The sequence below is a fragment of the Planococcus citri genome, chromosome 4 (assembly GCF_950023065.1).
Source record: "Planococcus citri chromosome 4, ihPlaCitr1.1, whole genome shotgun sequence".
Classification (NCBI taxonomy): domain Eukaryota; kingdom Metazoa; phylum Arthropoda; class Insecta; order Hemiptera; family Pseudococcidae; genus Planococcus; species Planococcus citri.
This window is the reverse complement of record NC_088680.1, coordinates 27,761,994-27,770,289: the sequence shown is the minus strand read 5'-3', so window position 1 is coordinate 27,770,289 and position 8,296 is coordinate 27,761,994. Positions and strand designations below refer to the sequence as shown.

The window sequence follows — 8,296 nt, the reverse complement described above, 5'->3', positions numbered from 1 at the left end:
ATTGAGGTGGGGCAAAGGCACTGGAAGGGGATGGATGAGAGTAGAGCACAATTGGACTTCATATTCGTGTTCGGGGTGTTCGATTCATATGGAAACGACAGCATTATTACGAAAGTAGCTCAACTTTTCATGTAGTAAAAATTGAGATGGGGGCAGAGCACCGGAGGGGTGTGGAAGAGAGTAGCATAAAATTGGACATCATATTCGTGTTCGGGGTATTCGAGTCTTATGAAAACGACACCAAAACTTTCTTGAGGAAGGTGCTCAATGGTACCCACCTTCCATGGAAATGTCAACCCTGAAGCTCTCGGGGGCAAATTCACCATACTTATCCACCTACAGCCTTTTTGACCACCACGAACAATTGCTGAGTACATATATATAATAATTATCTACTTTGAAGACGCTGTAGAGGGAGATAAACATGTTTGTTGAGCACATATCATAGTGAACTTCTCAAATAGATAATTTGTATAGCACTTCGGTGTCAGCTGATCTCTTGGTACATACAGTGCAACGACTTCCAAGCTCTCCCAGTCTCCCTTTAGCGTACCCAGTATCGTGAATGTAGACTCTCAACGCCATTCCTCGGGCTACTCCGCGGGTAGACTAACTTGACGGTAATTTTATTATCACAACATGATCTCCGCAGTTGGCTACAGATGCAATGGAGTGCATATAACGTCGAAGATGTAAACTGACGAGGGCTATTTTTGCACGAGCTCCTCAATTATTCCTCTACCTCAGACGACTTGGTCCTGGTACATTTGTATCTGACTGAACCACACTCAAACAGAACAAATTCACAACTACATAGCTTTGAGCCTTATCCTTTTTTATAAAACTTGAGGCGAGAAGTATCATAAATAATATTGTGTACATCATTTTAAGCCAAATTAAATCATTCTTTATTCATATTTGAAGGTGCTTAAATCACATACATATTCAGTACTTGAATGAGGCTTAAATAATAAGTAGTAAATTTTTACTAAGCACTGTCGATTTCTAAAAATCCAACAGTCCATTTGAGTAGGTGATAATTTGAGTTCCAGAATTATTATTCTCATGCAAATTGTGTAACAATATTCAATAATATTGTAGGCGAATAATTTCTTACTACGATTCTCTCATAAAAGTCCGCAAATAATTGCTGGTCAATTCTTCCATAATGAGCATTCCAACAAAATTTCCAAAGTTTTTGGATGATGCAAAATTGTAGTGTGACCAGCATCAATTTTATGAATTTGTATGGGATGCTTGAAGTACTGCAATGTAAACGAAAAAAATGATCTACAAAATATGAATAGGTACGTATGCTGAAATTCTAGAACGTTTTGAATCAGCATGTACATATATAGCCTATATACCAACGCATTATGAGCAGAAACTGAAATGTTAAAACCATTCACTCACAAAAAATAAAGCATGTGCAATTGTACATAGTTAGGCAAGTAAATACCTCTGAGAAGCCATAAGCGTTATCAGTGTCAAGTGGATTCTCCACACATCGTATTAGAATACCATATGATTTAAGTGATACTCGAGAAATTTGGTAAGTGCGTAATGCTTTGGTTGCATTGTAAATTCTGTCGAGCAGCACATCCAGTGCGTTTTTATTTTTCATTCCTGATGATAGTAAAGATAGGCATAATTTTTTCTTCAACGGCCAACCAATTGTCTTTTTTATCAATCCAATGAACTGTAGGAGGTAAAATTTTCATTCGTTATGTGATATTGTGTAGGTTTATTTTTCCCTCATCCTCTTTATTACTTACTTCTTCTCTTGGAGTTGTTGGTAAAAATACTGACATTGTAAGGGAACAGACTCTGATTTGCATCTCTTCATCATAGAAATTGTCTTCTCTAGTTTGCCTTTTTTGGAAATATGTCGGAGAAGATTCTATCAAGTACACATATCCTTTTTTCCCCTGTTCTTCTAAAATGTTGGCCGCTTCTAAAGCTATCAATCCACCCAAACTGTGACCAATTAAGCAGAATTCCCGGTTCGAATTGAAATTTTCTAGTATGTACTGTGAATACATACGAGTAATGTACAAATCGGTCAAATTTATTATTCGCTAATTATAGCGAATAACATATGTACTATGTTGTGATGTTGACTTACTTTGGCAAAGTAATCGCGTAATTCCTCAAATGAATAGTCTGCCACTTCACCAAAATAGTATTGAAAGCATATCACTTGACCAGGTAAATTTTTTGCCAATGACTGCATTGTAACAGCTAATCCTGTAATGATTATAATGTATACTGTGATGTGTAATTGTATAGTATTTTCTTTGGTTCACTTCATACTCATTATAATATTTAATTCAATGTGACACGTTTGTTTAGATTATGTATCGTATATTTTGATTAATGCAAACCTTCAACTCCTGGAAACATGAAAATAGTGGGATATTTTTCGATGTTGTTTTCATCAACTGGTATTCTACAAATTGACTTGTTCAGAAAAATTTCCTCCATAAAGGTTTGCATTTGAGTTTTAATTTTTTCTCCTGTAAAAGCCATGTGTTTTTTTAAAAGTGATTATTCTGAAAATGAGGAGTTCAGGGTATGTGGATTATATTATTCAATTATACTGTGCGCGCCATATTGAAACCTTCATAATAGAGGAATGAATGAATGAATGAATGAATGAATGAATGAATGAATTAATGAATGTATATACCACCTCGAACGGTTATACATATGACTGGATGTATGGATGGACACTGGACAGACAGATGGAGAGATAAATGGATGGCTTGATGAGAATGCATTGTATATGTATGAGGGAGATCCGCAAGCCATCACCTGGAGAAACAGTTACCTGTAATAATTGTGTTTTCTTTCTCCTTTTTCATTTGATATAATTTAGCAAATGTCATAGTTTGTAGGTCTTCTGGGCTGAAAATGGCATTGAATTCCAATTCGAGAATTTGTTTCAATTCCAGAGCTAGTACAGAATCCATACCTAATTCTGAGAATGTCCATGATTGATTTATAGCTTTGAGGTCTTTAATGCCTATAAGATATGTTTGTGAATTAGCATTGTAGGTATTTTAATATCTACATGGAATCTAAATTTAAATAGGATTGCTTTAGTGATTTGGATTTTACCCAATACATTTGCCACGGCGCCTGCGATATTAATTTCACTGTGACGTTTTTCAGCAACCACAATGCTAGTTACAATGGGATGGGATGTCTGTTTCATGAACATATTTAGTGTGTTCAAACATGATTTCATTTTTTGTTGTAATGCTCCACAAACTACATACGTATAAAGAAGATGGATATCATCAGTCTCATGAAAATGATTATAAAAATCATGACTGTAATATGTATGTACTAATTCCACATCTTACTGATAATTTCAGACCCCAAGGAGTGTTCTTGAAATTCAGCTACTATACCCACATCTCCAACTGCTCCCCATTGAATAGCCAAAGAAGGTAGACTATCTTTGTGTCTGATTTCACAAATCCTCTCCATTGCAGAATTAGCATAGGCATAGTTGCTTTGGTTTTGATTACCTAAACCAGAAACAGCACTGGAAAATACAATAAAATATTTCAAATATGGGCACATTTTTCTGCTCAGGTTGTCCAAATGCATAGTCAAGATCGCCTTAGGTCCGTTTGTTATGCTGAAGTTTTCTTTGGATTGTTTTACAAATGGATCATCTTTCAGGATCTACAAATTGGTGACTAGTTGGATGATCTGTTCATTCCTTAAACTGATAGATAACTTACACCGATGAACTTGATGTATTTTTACCATTGCAAGGTTGAATATTCCCTCTACTGGTCCTAATGTGTTAGCTGTTTGAAGTAAATTTCTTACACCTTTTTCATTTGTCACATCTTCTGTGAATGTTACAATTTTCACTCCGTATGATCTCCATAATTTGATACGGTATGACTGGTAACCGTTTTTAATTCCTGATCGTGAGCTTAGTATAATATTGCGAGCACCTCTCAAAATCAACCAATCAGCCAGTTCCATTCCTATTCCACCTAAACCTCCTGAAAGTACACATTCAGTAAGGAAAATTTATTACAATTTCGAATCATTCATAATGTATTAAGTGTAAAATTTTCTTTATTGAAATACATATTGCAAATTAAATTAAAGTTTACTTACTTAAAATAAATTTGATTCACACTTTGGAAAGATTACTTACCCTCAATAACGTATGAGCTATACTTCGAGCAGTGAACTTGAGGCTTACATTTCCTAGCTATTGGAATAGGTTTGCCTTTCTGGTCATTTTCTTCATCATTAATTTTTATTAGAACTTTTCCAGTATGCTTCCCAGTTGCCATAAATCTGAATATCAAGTACATTTGCGAAGTATTAAGGAGCTGAATATTTGCTCAACTTGACTATGCAACAAATTATGCGAAACAAACAGAGGCTTGTCGAATTGTGTGAGATGGGGGGTGGGGCACAGAAAAAAATTAACAAAAAGTTGGTAATTTTTTGCCTAAATTAATGAATTAGAAAAAGTTTGAAAATTGGGGGAACTCGGGAAGAAATTGTGTAAAAAGCATAAGCTTTTTAAATTCTTAAATTATACATTTTCTAAAGTTTTCACCATTGCTTTGCTCTGGCCAGGTCATTTTTCTCTTAAATTCTCTGATTATGTTCGGAAGTAGAATTTTTTTTTGATATTTTCTATTTCCGACTCCCCTTCCAAAATTTCTTCTGACCACAGCTGGCCGATTGCGCGGAAATATGGAGGAGGAGAGGGTGATTGTGGGTTGAATAGTGCGAAAATCGGGCAAAAAAGTTGTAACAATTTCAGTGTCACCCCCTCCCTGCTACAATAAGACATCACTTTGTCATGCCTACGGAAGCAAATGTACCTGAAAGCTGACTCTATTTCATCAGCTTGGAAAACTGTCCTCTGTATTGGTTTTATGATTCCTTGATTGAGAAATTCTGTAACCTTTTCTTTGATTGCAAGTGTGAGATATCTGTTAGTTCGCATTATCAGGTCCAACTGTATGCTATGAAATGAGATGTTGTTCACGAAATGTCCCAAACCTAAATTGAAAATTTCCAGTCTAAATATCTGCATGTAGTATGATGAAATTACGTAATATGTAGCTCTGTCATGTATATTTTTTAGCGCTCACTTAAATCGTGTCTTTCGAGCATATCGTATTTCCCTATCTCTAAAAAGTGCCCGTCGTAAGCCAAGCAACGTACTGAAGCTTGCATTTTCTCTTCAGCCAAACTGTTCAGAACTACATCTACTCCACGTCCGTTTGTCTGCTGAATTATCAACTGCTCAAAGGATGTATCTCTCGAGTTACCTATGTGACTTTCCGGAATCTACGAGTATAACCATCATTTCAATCATTGTTCTGTTTGTTTACTTGAAAATGAGTCTATTTCATACCTGAGGGAATGTTTTTCTTATAAACTGTACTTTTTCGGGAGTACCAACAGTGGTAAATATCTCACATTTGTAATGAAGGCATATGTTGATAGCAGCTTGACCAATACCACCACTGCCTGCATGGATAAGTACTGAGCAGCCTTTTTGTAAACTCATTTTGAAAAAGAAAGCTATGACCACCTGTTAAATCAAACCAATCTAGATTGAAAGTATATGTCCTCAAATTCCCCTACCAAAAATTTCAGCTTCTTAAGTTCATTTCTGGATTTTTGACGAATTTTTGAAAACAGAAAAACACTCGAGAAAGTTGTTTTATGGGCGTCTCTTTAATACTCTTCTTTTATGATAGATCATTTTTTTGAGCAAGTGAACCAATTCTTCAATTCAACTCTCACACATTACGAACTAGTAGCCTACATAGTTTTGGACTCTGCTGCCTTCTGGAGCCTCCAGCGATTTATCAATTTGTTTTCCAAAAATTTCAATTTTAGAACGTACAATATTGTTGCTTATTGCAAGTACCCTCTCAACCGTTTTATGCGGTTATCGTGAAATTCCAGGAGTGTGATTTCAAAAGTGAATTTTTGACCCATTTTGTAAATTCCAAAAAAAGTGGGAAAAAACAGATCTCCCATGAAGGTAAGTTATATCATAAGCGACTTGAGAATAAAACTCTGAAGTAGATGGAAATGGCTTTGCTCCCAGCAATTAGCTATTATGTACTCACTGTGGCGTATATGACAGGAATGGTAGCTGCTTCTTCTAGCGTCATATGGTCTGGTATTTTCCACGTCGTTTCGGGACGTGATTGAACTGTGGTTGCAATCGCTTCCTTTTCTACAATACCCATCCAACGTGTTCCATTATCATCTTTCCCGGAAAATTCAAAACCATAATGACTCTAGAAAGGGTATAATCAACCAATGAATGTTTAACCTACCTATAAGTTGTTAGGACTTGATTCCAAGTAAGTGAGCTGATTTTTTTTTTATTAAAGCGACGCGATCAGCTTGCGCATAATTTGTCGATGGGGAACAAAATTCGACCAAATGTGGATTGAGAGCTAAGATTTAATTTCTTTGCTTACAAAAGAGTCAGTGTGAAAAAATTAAATTTGTTTTAAAAACTGTTTTTGACCTCTAAAATCGACTGGTGGTGGGTATAGGTACGAATTTGAACCAGCAGAAAGTGAAAAGTGGTTTCTAAGACAATCTAAAAGATCTCAAACTCGGTTTATCCGAGTTTATTGGTGTTGCATTTCATGTCAAGTCTTTTTATGGCAGTTTTTCCAAAGCTTAGGTACTAGACAGCGAAGGAAAAAAATGCTGAAAAGTGCGAAATGGCTGACCTCAACCTCATTCTCCAAACATTGTCAGTGCTAGAAATTTAGGCTAGTTTTTTTTGGGTGCAGTTTTTCTACATATTATCTTTATGTCCGATCAAAAAATGTATCTACAGGTTGAGATATTCTCCATGATCTGTTTGGAAAAATTGTACCTACCCTATTTCAATTTCTTATTTATCATAGGTAAGAGATGTTTACTCGTGTTAGTCGGTTGTAAGTAGGTAAGTCTTCTGCGGAAATTCTTCCACTTGTTATCATAACATCACGGAAATTCAAACTGCTGTAATATACGTAAATGTGATTTTTTTGAAAATTTTCAAACCTGCAAAATTAGTGCGAAAGAAAGCAATAAATTCGTTTGACTAAAAATGAAAGCTGTCGTCGCATGGAAAAAGGTTCGTTTATATCGTACTCCTGTAGATTTGGCGATCTTTCAATCCATTTGAAGGACGAGAAATCTCCGCGTTCCTCTTGTACGCACAGTGCATGAGTTGTTTCTATCTCGTCAACTTGATCAGTTGTAATATGGCAATAAACGCCCCACTGTCCATTTTTGTAGACGTTCTGGCATAAATTCGTATCCAGTTGGTCTCTATAGAATGAATGTTCCAACGAAAAATCTTGTACTTTTTCATCCATCGTGTAAACGCATCTACAAAATTGAAATGATGAGGAAAAAATAAAACAATTAGCGCTTGCTTAATCTTTTGCAAAGATCTTTCGAATCATAACATTGAATAATGAACAAATGAAGCTGTTTCTGATTTACAACGAATTTAATCGATTTTGTACTGTATATAGAGGTACCAAAAATACACAATAAGCTACCTCAGATTCTTTCCTTTTTCCTCTTTTCTCAAGGTATTGAAAAATCCCAGTATTCCATTTCTTGGATCTTTTTCGGCATAAATGACCAGTTTTTCGTTTCGTCCTGGATCAACGGCTGCTAATTCATTCTGAACATTTGATACCCAAACGAACGTATTGCTGGTTACTTCTACAGTTTTGTAAACTGATTCATTTCTCACCACCTGTTAAGTTTAATTATTTTCACACTTTGTTATTGGAATTATTTAATTTACTGATATTTCAGAATGCATTGGTTATTTGATTAGGTACTACAACAAAACGCATGACGAAACATAGGTACCTTATTCAAGAGCAAAATTCTTTCTGTTTCGTTGATTTTACGACTGAAGCAAACGTTGAACCCTAGTTTTTTGTATGTGTTGAAAGCCTTGGCGGCCGGTTCTCTTGTAATCAGGAATCCATCCTCTTTTAAAGCTCCGTGTATGCTTTCAATCATCTGGGGAGAAGAAGCCATACCAGCGTGTATGTGTTAAGAAATAATTTTTAATTCGCGCAATTTTCAGTTTACGTACGTCCATTTTGTGCGATATGTCGGATAAAACGATTATTGAGCTGCTTTTATCGTTAGGTAATTTTTCATTCGACACGTTGATTTCATTTGGTACTTGAATTTCAGTCACTTGATCCCGGCTAGTGAAAATGGTGACGTTGGGCTGGAAAATTGCCAACTT

The 8,296-nt window shown here is 35.6% G+C and overlaps 2 long non-coding RNA genes across 2 annotated transcripts; both read right to left on the bottom strand.

Annotated features, from left to right (window-relative positions):
- Positions 1–897: 897 nt before the first annotated feature.
- On the bottom strand, positions 898–2,315 carry LOC135843209 (uncharacterized). The gene is made up of 4 exons (XR_010558257.1): positions 2,126–2,315; positions 1,776–2,030; positions 1,460–1,699; positions 898–1,265 (listed from the first exon to the last, which is right to left on the bottom strand). It is a non-coding gene; the product is annotated as an uncharacterized LOC135843209 (long non-coding RNA).
- Positions 2,316–4,192: 1,877 nt separating this feature from the next.
- Positions 4,193–5,353, bottom strand: LOC135843211 (uncharacterized). The gene is made up of 3 exons (XR_010558259.1): positions 5,145–5,353; positions 4,872–5,052; positions 4,193–4,332 (listed from the first exon to the last, which is right to left on the bottom strand). It is a non-coding gene; the product is annotated as an uncharacterized LOC135843211 (long non-coding RNA).
- Positions 5,354–8,296: the final 2,943 nt, after the last annotated feature.